The sequence below is a fragment of the Manis pentadactyla genome, chromosome 12, assembly GCF_030020395.1.
Source record: "Manis pentadactyla isolate mManPen7 chromosome 12, mManPen7.hap1, whole genome shotgun sequence".
Lineage (NCBI taxonomy): Eukaryota > Metazoa > Chordata > Mammalia > Pholidota > Manidae > Manis > Manis pentadactyla.
In genome coordinates this window covers 89,022,452-89,040,851 of record NC_080030.1, presented here as the reverse complement: position 1 = coordinate 89,040,851, position 18,400 = coordinate 89,022,452, and the positions used below count along the sequence as shown (strand labels likewise).

Sequence of the window (18,400 nt, the reverse complement as noted above, 5' to 3'; positions counted from 1 at the left end):
TCAGACTTCCTGCATCCTTTTCCAATTAAATAAAATGCAACATTAGGCAGCTGTTGTCACAAATGGCCAAATTGCTTTTCTTAAGTGGCCACTTTTATACCCTTTTCAGCTGCCAGCCAGAACTTTAATAGCATTAAGTACCCTCGAACAGAAGAAGAAAGTAAATAAAATTCCCAATAGCTGTTAACTTTGGATGTCTAGCATGTACCAATCCCTGCCAGCATTGCTCACCCAGAGGTTTTTGGGACACATATCAGAGAAAAAGTTATTAAAATCTTTCTTTATAAAGGGAAAACTGTGCCACAGAAATCTAAATGTGCCAATACTTTATTAAGAACCAAATTATTTGTGTTAAATGTATATATTCAAAGTGCTTGTAAAAACCACTCGCTGGAGAGAGACATCTGGTAGTAGTCCAGGAACTATGCTCTCTGAAACGGTACAGGTTCTTTGTTGGCCTTCCTTAAGTCAAGAATTTATTGTCTCTACCAAAGCTGTCTCCTCCAGAGTCTGGCAGTGTTGAAGCACCATGTTTAAATGTTCTTCAAAACAAACTTGTGAAAAAGGTGGGCGGGAAGACTCTATGTTTCAGGTGAAGCCACAGAGATGTATTTAAGTGCTTTTACCCCCCATGACTGAGCAGATGCATGTTCCAGAATGATCTCTGATGGGTGCTGGACCTTGGGGAAAATCATACTGTTTCTTTTCCAAATTCCCAACACCTTGGTGGAAGAATCAAACCTAATGAGCAATCAAAGAAGGCTGATGGAGAGACAGCAGAAAAAACATGACTTGAATTGAATGTTGCTTTGTAGGTGGTGGCTGGGTTTCATGGAACATGCACACTTGTGCTTTTGTTTGTATTTTTATACATTTTTCTTTTCAGTGAAAGGAGGAACACACGTATTTTCCTAAGCTAATCTGACATTCTTTGGGAAGAAAATTTTGGCCCTTTGGTCAGAACCCTTGTAGCCTGCTCTTACCACAAAATTAGGATCCTCTATTTTTAAAACACCCTGTCACCTCTGTAGCCTGTTTGGTGGGGATGGGGTAGGTAGGGAGTGAGGGGTATGTGACCCTTACCAGGCAGTCTAGACGTATCAACACTTTCAATGCTGATCAGAGGTCAGTCTTGTGCTATGGTAAGCCAGCCATCTACCAAAAGTGTGGCCAAAATGCTAATGCACAAGAAACTAAGTTATTGCTTTGTTTTCTATTGTTTGCTGTTAATATGCTAAGCATGTCCAGGATTTCTAAGCCCCAGCCCTGCACTGTATTAGCTATGGCTCAGGAGATCTGGACTTCGGGATTAGGGACCTGTTTTCACAACTGTGTGGTGGGAATTCTGACGTCCCCTGCACAGTGTAGGTGTGCATATCAAATAGGTGCAAAATAGGAAGTCTCATACAGATAAAAGGGACTTGGCAAGGAATTAATAATATTATTGTTATAAAAAGTGACAATATGGGCTTGGGGAAGATGTGATGGGAGGAAAGGCCAGTGCTCAGATACTCCTGGGTATCACTGAACAACAGCGAAGGAGGCTGGAAGGATGCCTGTTTCCTGAATTGGTGTGGGTCTTCCCCGGAGCCCTTTAAGCCAGGTGCCGTACCCACTCTGTGAACGCCAGCCTGCAGCACAGCCCCTGCAGGTGAGTGCTTGGGTCTCTCTGCCTGGAGGCAGCTTTTCCTGCTTCAGTCTTCCCCTTGCCAAACCGGAGTTCCTGGCTCCTCGCTCCTGCTCGGGGTTTGGCCTCTGGACTGGGCATTTCTATTTGGTTGCCCTGAGGTCTGACTGTTCATTTCCACTGGTTGAACTGACTTGGGTTACCTCTGGACATGCCCACAGCCTTCTGGCTGACAGCTGGCCCAGGTCCGCTATTGGCCCACTGTGAGTAGGGAACTGGGCAGTTTGTGTTGAATGCTGGAATCAGCCTTCTTGTGGAATAAGCCAATAAACATGGATTTGCCCATGGATCCGTGTGACTCTAAGCCTTGATTTTTCTGGGATTTTCTCCATTTCAGCTATTCCCAATTCCCTCTTGTGTCTGTTCAACCTCAGCAGTGTTCTGTCTTCATATGGAGAACAGATGCACATGGGAGAAAATCTGGCCTGAATGTGTAGCTTCAAGTGCCAGGCAAGGGCAGGCAGATTTTTTTCTTATAGACCAACATTGCACAGTTTTAGCTGCAAATTTCACCTTAATTATGAGTGTCTGTATAACTCTTCCCTAGTTCTTGGCTTCTGTTTTGTGGTCACTTGTGTTATTAGTCTGTCTTCCCGCCTCTGTCTGAGACTCTTTTTTAGTTTAATCCAATTTGCTTGGCATTTATTGAGCATCTCTTCTGTGCCAGGTGCTGTGCAGACGCAGGCAACTCCTCATAGTAGCTGGTGGGTGGCTGAGTGTGTCTGCTGGGCGTTTCCTTCCTTCTCTCAAATCGGCCAGCCACTGGTTGTGAAAGACCTCCACATGCAGCTGAGTCAGGATATGAGGGGGGGGCTTTCATTCTGGGGGAATTTGGGAGGATTTTGTGTGTACCCGTGGCTGAATAGGACACAGGGAAGGGGAAAGAAGACTGTAGCAGAAACTGATGGGTACGTCAGTTGTGCTATACCTTACTATTTTTATTGTGTACAAAGTTCTCCAACATATATGCTGTACTTTATCTTCTCCCCATGAAATGGTATTACTGGTCCCTTTTCACAGAGGGGAAAACTAAGGATTTAAAGGGCTGAGTGGGTATTCAAACTCTCTTAGTTAGCCTGCATCTTCGACTTCTGTTAACCCTTGCTCACTCTGCTCCGGACACAGTGGCCTCCTGGCTGTCCCAAACTAGCTTACATGCTCCTGCCTTAGTGCCTCTGTCCATGCTGTTCCTTCTGCCTGGAATGCTTTTCCCCATTTATCTGCATGGCCCACTCCCTTACTCCCTGACCCTCTGTTTATAATTGTCATCTTCTTCAGAACACTCTGTCCCCTTTCAGCTTTATTTTTTCCACATTTTTTACCATCTAACACACCATATATTTTGCTTATTGATTTTGTTTATTTATTGTCTGTCTCCCTCCACTAGAATATAAGCAACATGAAGGCTGGGATTTGTGTTGTCTATTTTATTCATTGTTGTACGCTTACAGTGCTTAGACCTATTCCTGGCATGGAGGAGGTCCACAATAAATAATCACTGAATGCTTGAATGAAGGTAATGACCCAAACCCAGTCCCACTGATTTCAACTCTTGTCTTCTGTGTGCATTACATAAGACCACTGGATTCTGAGTTGCTGTGTAGACTGATGCAGAGGTAAGTTGGTGTTACTGGTGAAAGTAGGAGTTTATCATGGAACTCCTTCATAGTAGGATGACTTCCTTTGTCTGTATGGCTTGAGAACTTAGAATTCATACAACCTGACATTGAGAGCTGTAAGAGCTTATCCAGTGTTTTTATGCAAAATAGGCAAAAGAGTTTAATGTCCTCTTGGTGGATATAGCCTCATGCCAGAGCTTACAATTTAGTGAGCACCTCTTCTCCCCTCCACATCCCTCTCTGGGGCAAAGTGCAATCTGCACACTACACATGGAGGCCCCCCAACTGTGGGAAGACACAGCCACGTGCTGATGCGGGTCTCGCGGTCTGTGGGCTGTTAAGTTGAGGGGAAGAGGGTCACCTTCTTCTTCCCTCTTTGGAGCGTGCTCACTGTGGTCTGCAGAGCTGCCTGGAGTGTTTTGTGGTGAGGAAGGGAGGAAGGAGTGTATCGTAGAGGGCGATGCTCCTCCAGGTCTCTTGCCTCATAGTGCAGCCATGGAGCAACATCCAGGTAGAGCCCTGCTCCAAAGGAAATCAGGGAGTAGGAGTGGTGGGTGCCAGGGAGCATGTGCAGTAATAATCCCATTATTAATCTGGGAATTTAAGGGTGGGGGTACAAGACCATCTGACGAAATGTGGTGTGTGGTTGTGGATCCTCTGTGGGGCCCTGCGAACTTGGCTGTGTGTCTAGGGCTGGTGATCTAGGGTACATGGGTCCAGGGGCAGGGGTGTTGGCTGTGGGGGAATGTGTGACTTCCTATGTTCTCTGGCCACCTCTTGTAGTGCGTTTTTCTTTCTTGGTTAGAAATAAGTCACTAAAACAACTTGTTTGCTAAAGCATGGGCAAAGTATCCACCATGTTATCTGGCTTCCAGAGGGTGGGCTTTATCTATAGTTGCAGATTTAGGAGAAGATCAGCCTTGCAGAAGGGACCAGTTAGTGTTCAGAAGCCCATGGTCACCGTGGGGAGGTCACATGAGGGTCACCCAGGGGCCCCGGTCTGCTTAGAGGTTGGTCAGAGAATTGGATTTGGTTTTAGTTCTGGTAATACTTTCCTGCTCCTTCCTTTCCAGGAAGTCCTCAGAGCTGGTACTCCCTTACAGTGGCACATGTGAGCAGGAAAAGATAGGAACCTGGGATCCTGAGATCCCACTGGGACCTGGTGTCTTCTCGGGTACCTTATGTAGGATTTCCTTGTCAGGTGTTTGGCACCTCTGCCCTGGGTGCGTTTTCCCTTTTTACCGATGAAGGAATTAGACTCAGATCAGCAAGGTGACTTTCCTGAGACATACAGCTCACAGGCATGGAGCTGGGCTGCAGGCCCAGAGCCAGCTTCCACCTTGCACGCGTAGCTGCCCCTGGTGGAGTGACCTGAGGCCAGATGAACACTTGCCTGGACTCCCAGGTGCACGTGTCCCAGTCCTGTGGCTGGGTTCCAGCCGTTTGGAACAAGTCCAGTCGCTGACCTTTAAGGCACAGAGAACCCTGCTCTTTGACATTCAGATCAGTTTACAGTCAGCATGTGATTCAAATGAATAAACATTTGGGGAGTCACAGTGTCTTCGTATCTGCCCCCATTTTATTTCCATTTGCTTTTTCCTTACTATGACCCAGAACGAGCCATCTAAGGAGGCTAGAAAGACAGTACAGTCTTTGGGTAGGTGCAGAAGCAGGTGACTGGAGCTGGATGCAGGGAGTGTGGACCCAATGAGGCAATGATGGGTGGCGGGATGGGAACTAAAGCTTGATTAATAGAGCAGTTTCAACCCTGGAGCATCACCTGGTGAGGTTTTAAACAATATTGTTTTTCCTTGAATTTTTAAGATATTTAATTGCTTGGGGTGAGGCCTAAGCATTGGTACTTTTAAAAAATACTTGTATTAGGAAAATCTTAATCGTATGGATAAAAGTAGAGAATATTATAATAAGCCCATGAGTACCCACCATTTAGTTTCTTCAGTTATCAATTCAAGTCATCTTCTCTACTTGCACCTACTTCCTTTCACCCTCTGAATTATTTTGAATGAAATCTCAAATATTATATCATTTCATATATAAGTATTTCGGGAAGAAGGGCTCTTTCAAAAAACAAACAAACCAGGCTGTTCTAGTGGGTTTGTGCTGCAGTTGGCCTTGTACACAGGAGGTCAGGGAGCCCAGTGAGGGGTACAGTGCGTACAGGGGGATGGGGAGCTCCAGGGGGCTCACCCCTCCAGCTTCAGCTCGGGTCATTTCGCCATCTGCCTGTTTCGCGAGATTCAGATGAGATTCTGAGCTCTGGGTCCCTGTATCCAACTACCCACAGAGATCTCCGATCGGATGGCCCATCTCAAGCTCCCCCTTGCTTTCTCCATCTTGCAACTGGCATCACCATGCTTATAACCCCTCCGGACCAGAAATCAGGACGTCATCTTGGGACTCTTCCCTCTGCTCCCTTGTACCTTCACAGTTCCATAAGTGAGCAAGCTGCAAAGAAGGGTTCTATAGTGAAAAGACTCAAAGCACCCCTCCCACCTCTGTCTGCCAGAGGCAGAAGAGTCGGCAGTTCCCTGGGCACCCTGCCAGGCCACACAAGCAGACATATGACCCCCCTGTGAGACTGTGCCGTGCACACCTGCATGTTATAGACAAGCTCTGCCTCTTGCTTCTTCACTATGTATGTCTTGGGGAATCTGTCCTTATCAATACCTACAGAACTTCCTCATTCTTTTTTCTGAGTTTATAGGTGTTTCATTGTTAGGCGATAGTTAAGGCTCCTATTGGTGGGTATTTAGGTTCTTTACAACCTCATTTCAAAGACTGTTTTAATATGCCGTTTTGCACATTTAAAAATACACCTGTAAGATGAAGTGAAGTTGCTGCATCAAAGGGAATGTACTTTTGTCATTTTGATAGATATTGCTAAATTGCTGTTACATTTCTACTTTTTAAAAAGGGTATAATGATGGCAACTCATAAAGATATAAAATGAACATGTGTCGGAGATTTTATTATATTCTTTAGTTAGTGAAGAACCATTTGTGGACTGTCCTTCCACTTTGATTTGCAAAGCTCATGAGAGACTGAAAAATATAAATAGACAATAGCCAGACTATATACAGAAGTAAAACTCTGTGACCCACACTCTGTAGCAACTATCTCAGGAAGCAACCTACTACCCACAGCTCAGACTTTTAAGAAGTCAGACCACTGTCTCTAGCTACCGGCCTGGGAGCCAAACAAGAAGGCCTTGTGACTGCCGGGCCTGAATGCCAGGTCTTGGTTTTAACTGACAGTTTCCTTAATTTTGACCTCACTTTCAAATTAGGACCAACTGGTAAAAGCCAAATACGTGCCCCTAACCAATCATACAGGATGCTTCACTTTCAGTTATCTCATGCACGGCTTCCCATTCAAACGCTTCCCAGCAGGGCCCTGGAACCCTCTCTTTTCTCCACTGTACAGCTCTCTCACTCCTCTGCCTGCTTTTGAGTCTCTGCAGAATGCAGGAGATGGTGGTGATTCTTTTGCTCTACCAAATTTGGAATAAAAAGACTTTGCTTGTTCTCATTTGTGTGGTCTTCATTTATTTCCACATACTTCTCAAGTGCGACTTCCTGCATGAAGTTTTGCCCATAATGATACGATTACTTTTGGTATTGATCGTTTTGGTGTTTCTATGTCCCATCTCCACAACAAAACTCTAAGCTTGTGGAGGGGAGATATTCAAATATTTTCCCTAACTTCTTCTCAAGACCAGCATGTCCTATGCACTTAGTTAACACTTACTAATATAGTTGATGGATTTGTTTTATTTCCACAGAAACGGATAGTTTCTGTGGCAAGTCAAGCTAGATGTTAACTAATCCATTGCCTTTTCCTGGCCATAAAAGGAAATTACCTTTCCCAGACACTGAGGTTAGGTTGGGAGAACTGGATTGAGTTCTGGTTAATGAGAAAAGATAATATGATATTTCTGGCGTGAAGCAATTAAGAAAAGATGGCCTTTCTCTACTCCCTCTCTCCTTGTGACTGGAAGCAAAGAACTCAAGCTAGTAGAGTCATAAGATGGAGAGCCCATGGGCTGTTCCAAGAACAGCCTAACAGGATTCACCCAACTAGCCTGGCAGTTAGATGAGCAAGAGGTAAACATTGAGTAAGTCCTTGAGGTCTAGCCTCCCCCGGCCCAAACTGTTACCATAACTCTGATTCGTAATACAGCCTTTCCTTTCATAGGTCACTGTGGAGGGTTGTCAATTGTGCCCTGTGCCCTTCACTGAAACTTTCTCCTAAGTAAACAATTTAACAGTATTTTCACCAGTGCAAAATGTGTATTTGGTTGAATTACTTCAGACACACTGCATTCAGGGATGGCTTCCTGAGCCTGCAAGCTGTTCTCATGCACAGAGCTCTGTGCTTAGAAGGGCCTCACTCTTAATTTAACACCCTGATGTTGCTGTCTTAACATTTTTAATAATTCATGAACAAGGAGTCCATATTTTCATTTTGCACTGCGCCTTGCAAGTTATATAGCCAGTGTGATGGAATGGCATGAGAACAGGATTTGAGATGAGGATTGGCTGTGATGAAGGTGGGGTAGATTGCTCTCTCAACAAATGACAAGCTGCTCCATTTAAAGCCTAGGGCTTAAAGAACTCAAGAATAATGTATCCATGTTAAAACTTTTCCATGCCCTCCATGACATACAATTCTTTCTAACCTCAGAAAATTAAGACCCAAGGGAAACAAAGGAAGTAGTTCTGCCTGTTTGTTCTCCTCCAGGGGGCTGATGCTCACCACCACAGGAAGCCTCTCTTCTGGAAGGTCGTATGAGAAAAGCTGGCCAGTACATTTTCTAAATTTACCTTTCATGTTGACATACATAGATGGATATCTTAAATCCTTCCTAAAGTGAAGTCAGGAACAAAAACATGGATATGGTATGTGTTATGAGATGAATTATGCCCTTCTCCCCAAGAAAAATTACGTTGGAGTCCTCACCCCCAGTACCTCAGAATGGGACCTTATTTTAAGGTAGATTTATTGAGGTAATCAAGTTAAAATAAGGGCCGTTATGGTGGCTGTAACCCAGTATGACCGGTATCTTTATAAAAAGGGGGAATCCGGGCACAGAGACAGGCATGAGTAGACGGAAGATGACAGGAAGAAACGTAAAGAGAGAAGATGGTTCTCTATAAGCCAAGGAGAAGGGCCTGGAGCACGTCCTGCCCTCATAGCCTTCAGAAGGAACCACCCTTGATCTTGGTCTCATAGCCTCAAGAACTGCAATACAAAAAAAAGTACCACTCATCCTCTGGTACTTTGTTATGGAGCCCTAGCAAACTAATACATTGTGTAAAAATAGTAACATAATTAAAATTTTTATCATTACATATTTATTCAAGTCATCTGAGATGAGCATACTAAAGAAATCTAATTCTGCAAGGCACAAATAAAAATTAATTTAATTATTTATAATCATACTCTAAACAAAGAAAGAGATATGGATTGATGCCATGAAATGCACTTGCCTTCAAATATGAATTATACCATGAAGGAACCACAATATATACATATATAAATATATATATATATTATGTAAGTATAGTCGATATACAATCTTATATTGGTTTCAAGTATTCAGCACAGTGGTTCAACAGTTACCTGTGTTATGAAATCCTCACCCCCACTAGTGCAGTGACTATCTGTCTACATAAGAGGATGTTACAGAATCATTCACTACATTCTCCATGCTGTATGACTGACTGTACCCACGATCAACTTATGACTGAGAGTTTTGTGCCCTTTTAGCCCCCTCACCCTCCCCACCCATTCACCCTAACCCGCCCCCCATGGTAACCACTAGTCATTTCTCAGTTTCTATGAGTCTACTGCTTGTTCATTTTGTTTTGTTTTGTTTTTAGATTCTATAAGTAAGTGAAATCATATGGTATTTCTCCCCTCCACTTGGCTTAGTTCAGTGAGCATAATACCCTGTAAGTCCATCCATGTTGTTGCAAATGGCAGGATTTCTTTACTTTTTTATGGCTGAATAATACTGCATGGTGTATACGTACCACCTCTTCTTTTTCATCTACTGATGGACACTTTGGTTGCTTCCATACATTAAATATTGTAAATAATGCAGCAACGAACATAGGGGTGCATATGTCTTTTCAAATCAGGGATTCTGTTTTCTTTGGGTAGATTCCTAGAAGTGGAATTAGTGGGTCATATGGTATTTCTACTTTCAGTTTTTTGAGGAACCTCCACACTGTTTTCCATAGTGATCACACCTATTTATATTCCCATCAACAGTGTAGGAGGGAACCATGATATTTTTACATTTATACTTTAATAAATGTTTAAGGGCATTTATTTCATGACTAAAATTCATGAATTGGCTGTTCTCCTATTTTCAGGTAGGTTTGAGGGAGGTTTTCAGGTAGGCAAATTCCTAGGAACAGAACCCAGTGCTGTACAGTCTCAACACGGATTCAGGTATTGCATCTTCCTTGCACTCCCTCTTTTCATCTTCCGGTACTGGTTTGTATTTGTAAGTTGATTTTGGCATTTATCAAATTAGGAAGAGTATTCTGGATTGCTTTCAGCTCAGACTTGAAGGACTGCGAAAGGTGACACAGGGTACAAGGCGATTGTCGCCGTCTCATTATACCTGGGCGCCTCTTTGGTTAGCTGATCTTAATTGTGCAAAGGACTGCGGACTCTTCATGGAGACAAGAGAGAAGGAGGAACTTCAAAATCAGAGGGCCTCCTAAAGGAGAGTAGGAAATCTTCTGGTTATAAAGTTAAGTGATCCAGCAGCTACAGCAAATCCATCCAAGCAAAACTCTACTTACTCGTGAAACGGACTTCATTACAGTGGGGATGTTTGATTCTGAGGTGGATGATAAATTCAGGAGCTGAGATTTTGGCCGGTGTGTTGTTTGGTTTTGCTTTAAAGACACCTGAATGTAAAGCCAGATGAACAATTCTTGGCACTTGAGAATTTGGAAACCCCATATTCTACTGGCATCATATAAGAAGTGAAATCTCCATTGAGATGATGGGGTCCAAACTAAATTCAAACACAAGAAATCTGTAAATCACACTGCCAGGATCTGGAACGCAGGAGATGCTGGCCATAGCTTGTGGTTGGAGGCTTCAAGTTGATGTCAGGATTGTGGACACAAGACAGGAAGTAAGACCAGGAAACCAAATGAGGGGCAGGTATTCCTGCTGACGATGCAGCCAAGTCTGTAAGCCAGCAGCGAGGCAGCCAGGAACGCCAGGCTGACGTGCAGACAGGACTCTGGTCAGAAGCAGAAACAGGCAGAGTCAGTGCCCTGGAGAGCCAGACATCAGTGCTTCTCCAGCAGTCCTCAGGGGATGTCTCTCCTCTGCGGCGCAGCAGCCCAGGGGAAGGGTGAGTGAAAACAGATTCAGGAAGTCTGAGCGGACTGTGCCTGGGCCAGACAACCAAGAACAAGCAGGAGACCAGGTAATCCCAAAAAGTCCTTTTCTGAGATAAATGCCAAGGGTAGGGCTTTCTAGGTTGCCAGCCTTTCAATATGAACCTATATGGATTATGGGACTAACCTCATGGTTATACATCATCATATATATTTTATATACATTATATAATATATAATAATTCTATATGGATTACTGGAGTTAACCTAGATAAAGGCAAAGTCTCATTTAGCTACCTTGAAATACTTAATGGTGGGAAAAGGAGCTGAAGGGCTTTTCATTCAACAAATAATTATATTTGAGTCTTCTATGAACCCAGCACTGTACAGGCCACATAAGCACCAAGATGAGAAAGATCTAGTCTCTGCCCTCAAATAGCTCACAGACTAGAGAGACAATCAGTGTGGCGGGATGCGTGAGCTGGGGCTGTGCCCACAGCTGTGGCCCGAGAGTATAAGAGGGGCTTCAGGACAGTAGTCTCCTTGGAGGGGTGGCGATGGCTGTAGGAGGTGTATGCACACAGCTTCAAGACAAGCATGTCATCTCTTTTGCTGTGCACTGCTTGGGATGGTGGGAAGGATAGGGTTTGGCACGAGCAGAGTTGGGCCTCGGATATGACATGTGAGGCACTTGCCTTGAGTGAAAAATAAGGGAGCATCAAAAAAATAATCAGTAATTGAGATAAATACTAGTTAATGCAATATTTATGAAAAATCAAAATGAGTGTAAAAAATCTGTGATGAACAAAATATCAACATTTTCAATGAAGACAGGATCAGTGCTGAGCATATTGGGGCCTGAGGCAAAAGGAAAAATACATGATACTGAGCCTATCTTTGTCTAAAATTTTGATGTTGTGTTTATAATAGATTTTTTGCATTTATTATTAATATTAAAAATGTTACATTAAAATATTAATTATGTTTATGATGCTAAGTCAAGCCGTGCACAAAAAGACAGTCTATGATGCCACTGATGGGAGGTTTTCAGACAGGCAAATTCCTAGAGACAAAGTAGAAGAGGGGTTCTTGGGGGCTGGAGGAGTAGAAATGAGGAGTTAGGGCTTAAGGAGCCCAGAGGTCCTGTTGGGGAAGAAGTTCTGCAAATGGATAGTGGCTATGGTTGCATAATGTTGTGCGTATATTGAATGCCACTGAATTGTACATTTAGAAATGGTTAAAATAATACAATTTATGTTATATATACCTTCCTACAATAAAAATATTATTGATCTTGATTACTGGATGTTTGGGCTACCCCTTAAGCTCACCCCTGCATCAAGTGCCTTATTTTCCTTCCTCCGGAGACCCCTCATATGTGCCAGGCTTAGAGGCAGCACAAAGGAAACAAATATTCTGTTGGGGGGAGCGTGGAGAGCTGGCCAGGGCTGCTCCCTGAGCAGAACCTTGGGGGGATGGGAGGAGGGGAGGACCTGCCCAGCAGGAGGCCTGGCACGTGGACAGCAAGCAGGGTGGTGGGGTGTGAGCCCTGCAGGGAAGGCAGTGGGCCAGTGCTGCTGCAGGAGCGAATGTGAGCTGAGGGTGAGAGTGGGTGCAGATCTGGGAAATGAGACTGCAAAAGGAGACTGGGACCAGCTCCTGCAGGACCCAGTGTGAGGGGTGCCTTCCATCTGCAGGCAGAGGTGGGCTAGAGAAGTCTGTGCATGGAGCAAATAGTCGTTTCTAGAGTGCTGTGATGTGGTGTGGATTGCAGATGAGTAGGGGAGGTGACCTGGAGCCCGGGGAGCAGGTAGGATGGCTGGGGGCTGTAATGGTCATACTGGAGATGGTGGACTTGTTAGGAGGTTTAGGTAGACAGATAGACATGAACAGCCCAGGAAGAGGAAGATAAGATTCAAGGAAAAAACTGCCCAAACTGCCAGGGAGGGGGTCCCACGTGAAGACAACAAAGGCTTTGCAGGGAGATGACCCTTGCCTGTGGGGCCAGACCAAACCCTTCCCTACCAGGTCCCAATGTGGATCCAATCAAACAAAACTAAGAACTGTCCAAACCACGTCTCCTCATAATCTCATTAAAATAAAATTGAGGTTTTGTCCCACCTCCCTTGGGCTCTTCTGTGTACATTCTGGGAAAAGACAGAGCACCAAGGGGAATGGGTGCATAACTAGAGTGTCAATGAAATGACCTCACCTGTCAATCAAAGAAGTGCTTCCCAGCTAGGTGGTGATAAATAGACGTTTCTCTAAAAGTTCGGGGCCTTTCTCTACCTTGACTCTGGCCTGCTCCTCCCTTGGAGTGTATTCAAATAAAACTTTCACCCTGCTTTGCTACTTTATCTCTGCCTTTCAATTCTTTGTTGCAGCAGAGAAGAGACCGAGGAGATAAAACGCAACCCATAGCAGACTGGGTTGGCACAAAAACCAATGAGAGGGAGGTAAGAAAAAGGATGTCAGATGTATTTAGGAGGTAGAATTGCTGGAGTTCTACCTATCAGAGACATAGACTTCATTTACAGCTGGGTGAGAAAGGCTGCTGGTTGAGTGACTCTTCAATTTTGCTAGGAGGGTACCTGGAGTAATGGTTTTCAGCTTGTTTTCTGGAAGCCCAAGTGTGGCTCTGCCCCTTACGGGCTGAGTGACTTCCAGAAAGCTTCTTAACTTCTTGGTGCCTCAGTTTCCCCATTTGTAACTTGCACATAATGTTAGTAACCATCTCATAGGATTGTCAGGAGGATTAAATGAGTTACAATTTGTGAAGCACTTAGAACTCCTCTGGCACATAGTAAATGCTAAAGGAGTATTAAAATCACAGAAGTATATACATAACATAATGTTGCAAATTATCTTTCTGAGGCGTGGCCAAACAAGACCAGGATACAATTTGGGGACTTTCTAAATATGTAGGCACTATTGAGTACAGGCAGAATGTCTGGCATCTGGGAAGTTGAGAGATCCAGGTCAGCTGACCGTGTCCATAGAAGGGAAAACTCTGGCTCTGGGACAGGTGCACGATGATGCTACATGTACGCAAAGACAAAGCAGAGAGTCCAGTGGGACCCACAACTCCCAGAAGGTCGGCTTTAAAACTGGAAGAAGTATCGGAGGTGTGGCCGTTGTTCTCTCACCTCCAGAGACAGAAGCTGATGACTCGGTTTGTTTCAGGAATTTGGTCAATTGCCAGGAAAGATTTATTGTCTTTTGTATCATTTTTTGGAATCAGTTTTATAGAAATAATGTATAAATACATAGAAACCCATGGCAGGCTCACATCCAATGACTTGACTGTCCGGCAGCTATTGATTGGCCTTCCCCATGCTCCTTGCTCGGCCTGAAATGCTCACCCCCAGTCCTCAGTAACTCCCGGAGGTCCTTCTGGTCTCAGTTCTAAGTCACTTATCAGGGACCCTGTCTTTACTCCCCCAGATTATATATACCCCCATGGCACTTCCCGCCATGTCCTCTGTCATCGTTTGTCAGCCTTTCCCTTGGGGATCATTTGGATGTTGCCAGTTTTCTCCCTCATACAATAAGCTCCATTAAGGGGAGATTTTGCTTTTTTTCACCCCTTGTATCCTGATGCCTACACAGTGCCAGGACAATGTGAGTGCTCACTAAATATTTGTTGAATTCAATGATGTTTTTGTTGAATAATGAATGACTGATTTGCGACCAGGCTATAGTCCCCAGCCACCCAAAGGATCTCTTGGTTTTCTGGAGCCATAGAGATCCCTTTTGGCAGTAAATGGTTAGGGTGTTTGAGCTGATCAGGACTGATAATTATATCTGCAGATCAGGGGTTTCTTCCTGCAGACTCCAGCTCTCCGTTGGTCCCCCGAGTAGTAGGCTGAGTGGCACGGGACCAGGCTTTGTCATCTCAGCTGGGCCCTCCTCATCCTGCCGAGGGGCCTCAAACACCTCCAGTGCCGCCGCTCTATTGCTCTGCAGTGGGAGCATGACATCCAGGGAACAAGTTGAACTCCCTCACAGTTTGTCTCGCACCATTAGTAATGGGAAACAATACCATCGAGATGTCATCAGGCCTAATGTGGCTGGTTATATTAAATGCTACAAATAATAATGGAAGAAACGTGAGCCTCTCTTTGCTGCAGCATGCGTTGCTGAGGAAATGAAGACCGTCGCATTCAAAACCTCATTTCCTCTCTTAACTACAAGGGATTTTAGCATCAAAGGACTTCATACCCAGACTTCCCCCTTGGAAAAACGCAGCCTGTAAAGCAAACCAGCAGGGGGCGCTGCGGCCCTTCCGGAGAGTCTTTTGGTGCCCGAAGGCAGTGACTTGCACCAATGATGATCAAGTCTCTCTCATATTTATGACACTCCAGTTACAAACCTGAGAGGAGAAAGGCTTATGATGGTGTCATTTATATGCTTTCTTTAAAAGTCACATGAATCAAGTTTGTGAAAGCAATCTGCCACGTACAGATGTCCCTATTTAGTGGAAAATCACCTTACCAAAGAAAGGGTGACTGGAGTTGAGGGAACATTGATTTAACGTGATCCAAATTCATACGTCAGTTTAAAGTCATCTGAGCTGTTAGGGGTCATAGGAACTTGGATGTGATTTCTCAGTGAATGTGTAAACAAATTAGGGAAGTTAAAAGATGGTCATGTTAAATGAAAGGGGATGCTTTTCACAGTTATTACACTAAATAGCAAAACTGGGTTTTAGTTTGCATGAGGCCTTCAAAAAGCGCATATGACAAGCAGGAAGTTAAATGGAGGCCTTATCTGCAGGGGTGTGGCTAGTTTACCTGACTCTCTGGGACACAGTCCTGGTTTGAGGGGTCTGGTGGTGGAGAATCTGTGCCACCAGAGAGGAGTTTGATCCTGACAGCCTCTCTATTTCCAGTGGGGTCTTGGTTTCTCTCAGGGTTATGTCACTGTAGAGTGGAGTGGATGGCCACACCAATAATCCCAGATCCCCTGTCTTTACAGCTAAAGGCCTCTGCCTCTGGGGCTGACACTGGAGCGGGTGGTTAAATAGGGCTCAGCCTCTCACTGTGGGGTGATGGTGAGGTGGCCTATCTGCTGATTGCTAGAGGGGAGCAGAGGTGGTCCAAGTCTTCTTACGAGATCCTAGATGCTTTGATGGATATGACTAATAACCCTCCTATGTCTCTTGCAGTACACTTGATGATCGACATGGGGAATACTTAAAACACTACCCGGAGGAAAGGATATTTCCAGGAGCCACTCTGAGATGGCGTGGACCAAGTGGCCTGGAGAGCAGACATCCCCTCCAGCTTACTGAGCGCTCCTAGTTCTTCATTCAGGTTTCTGGCCACAAACATTTCCTGGGCAACATCATTATTAAAACCTGTTTCTTTAGTCCTGGGGCTGTTCCTAACACCTTCAATTCTTTCATATTAATGACAAAAAAGAAGTTTACTCCCCTGCTGTTTCCAGCCAGCAGAGTGGGAATTTCATTAGAAGTTGGCCCTGCAAATCCTTGATTGGGGTTCTGATTTTGGGGAAGCTCAGCAATTATCAGTCCACTGTTAAAGAGAAAGAGCAAATATGTTACATCAGGTGTTAACATGCAGCCTCCCTGATAGAAGATCTGTGGATCTTTATTCCTTGTGAAGAATAAAACACTCCAAGGCTCTGAAATATTTGGGAATTTTTTTCCTCTGAAGCTGGCCTCTCAGGATCCAAAGGGCTGCCTTTGGCCATGTCAGAGATGAGGGGACGGGCCTTGCTGCCTGAGACCCACACCTATGCCTTGGCCCTGGACTCCGCAGGCTCGGGGGCTGCAGCAGGGCCATACCCTGCTCAGAAGCATGGGAAGACACTGGACTGTTCTGAGAAGGGACTAGGGAGCTGTTCCCATTTGCTGGGGTGGGATTGATTACTGGGGGTGGGGCAAATGCAAATGGAACAAGCCAAGGAGACTGCTGGCAGAAGGGCTGGTGTTTGAACGCTTTTTGTAAAGACTTCGTGGAGGTCTTTTAAAACAGGGCAAGTCCCCATGTGTCTGGAGGTTTAGTGGGAGGTCTTCCCAAAGGCTTGGGTGTGGATTCAATGAAGTCGCAAAGTCTTTTCAACGTTCTGATTCTGTGTTCAAGATTAGACAGACACATGTGGCCACAAAAGAAATAAATAGGAAAGTTTTATGTTCTGTATCTTTAGTTCCTGTCTATTTCCAAATGGATGATAATCTATTATATGCTGCAAGTCTGATCTTGTCCTGTCTCTATTTCAAAAGCTCAACAGAATTGATTCTCTCCATCTTGGCCTTAGCATTCTACTTTAATGTGGAAACATTCATTCCAAATCCTTCTTAAAAACTCCAAGCAAAGGGCCTGAGAAAATCTCTTGTTCCAGGATGTGGCAGATGTACCTATCTGAAGTCATTCATTTAGACCCCTCATCCCCAATTCCATCAACATGATTTGTTATTTTTGTTGTTCTTTGCATTTAAAATTTGCCCCAAGAGAAATAACAACTATCCCAAACAACCCCAAACACAATAAGTGTCTTACAGAAACTGTCTTTTCCTTTGCAGCTGCTTCTTGCTTGAAGCACGAGGATCTTATGGTGTGATAAAAAATGTTTTGAATGCTCACGGAGGGCCTCCTTTTGAAGGCTTTTACTCTGCAGTCTCTCTCAACATTTGAATTTACTTGGAGAAGAAAGGTGAATTGCATGTGTTCCAAGTAAAAAAGCATCTGTATTATTCACCATTGCACCCCATTCCATTATAAACAAATAGTGACCTTTTTCTTTTGATATGAAGCCAGAGAGGGTGTGAAATATAGCAAAGAGAACAGTCTGATGCAGAAATATGAACTTTCCAAGCAGAGAAACACAATATTTAAAAAGTGTAGAGAAGGCCCCAAGATAGTCTTTCTAATTTCTATTCCGCTGCTGACTTCAGGGAAAGTAATGTAATAGTTATCAGTCACTTTGGGAAAATTGCCTGTGTTATTTCAGATTGGCAGTTGGACTTTTTTTCCTTAGGATCTATTTCTTGGAAGTCCTTCTGTTTCTTTCTTTTGGCCTTACCTTAAGAACTTGTTTTAGTGTACTTTTGGCCTAAATACTAAAAACCAGTTTCCATTTGAATACAGAGCTAATATCCTCCTTCCAGTGAGACTGGGAGCTACTCCTCAGTTTGTGATTTTTCTCAGCATGACATCCTAGGAAAAGGCTTTTGAATGGTGGAGGAACTTAGCAAACATACTACAAGAAAGAAAAGGGACACAAGTGGGAGAAGGTGCTCAGGGTGTGGGACTGTAATGTCAAATGGAAACCTCAGTGTTCAGTGTTTTCTCTTGTAAAGTAGGGATAAAAGAAGGATTAAATGAGATAATACAGTTATTAGAAGACATATACAATGTCACATATGTCTTTCTAAAAATCAAGGCATTATAGAATTTCATGCAATAAAAATGATGGGACTGATGGGAAAAATAGAATTGGGTGGACCATTCAACATCTGAGTAGTCTAGTAGGAATACTTTTCTAAAAACCTAATAAAGGTTTTAATCATCTAAAATCCCTAACAGAATAAAGAAAAGCTATGGCACACGGAGCACCTCCCTTAGAGAAAGCCTAAGGTCTGCGGGCGGAGTCATACAGCGCAGTGTGTGTGTTGTGGGGGCTTCTGGGTTACCGAGAAGGGAGGCAAGAAGGAAACAGTAGGACAAACGTACGTACGG

General features: G+C 44.2%; 2 long non-coding RNA genes across 5 annotated transcripts in view; both read left to right on the top strand.

The window, feature by feature from the left end:
- The window catches only part of LOC118919342 (uncharacterized), a 131,285-nt gene extending 126,423 nt beyond the window's left edge, over positions 1-4,862 (top strand). For all 4 annotated transcript variants that reach the window (XR_008992832.1, XR_008992834.1, XR_008992833.1 and 1 more), the window contains 2 exons: positions 3,146-3,303; positions 4,380-4,862. This is a non-coding gene — a long non-coding RNA (uncharacterized LOC118919342). The remainder of the gene's footprint in view (positions 1-3,145; positions 3,304-4,379) is intronic.
- Positions 4,863-12,339: 7,477 nt separating this feature from the next.
- Positions 12,340-18,334, top strand: LOC130679861 (uncharacterized). The gene is made up of 3 exons (XR_008992835.1): positions 12,340-16,012; positions 17,245-17,375; positions 18,248-18,334. It is a non-coding gene; the product is annotated as an uncharacterized LOC130679861 (long non-coding RNA).
- The last annotated feature ends 66 nt before the right edge of the window (positions 18,335-18,400 follow it).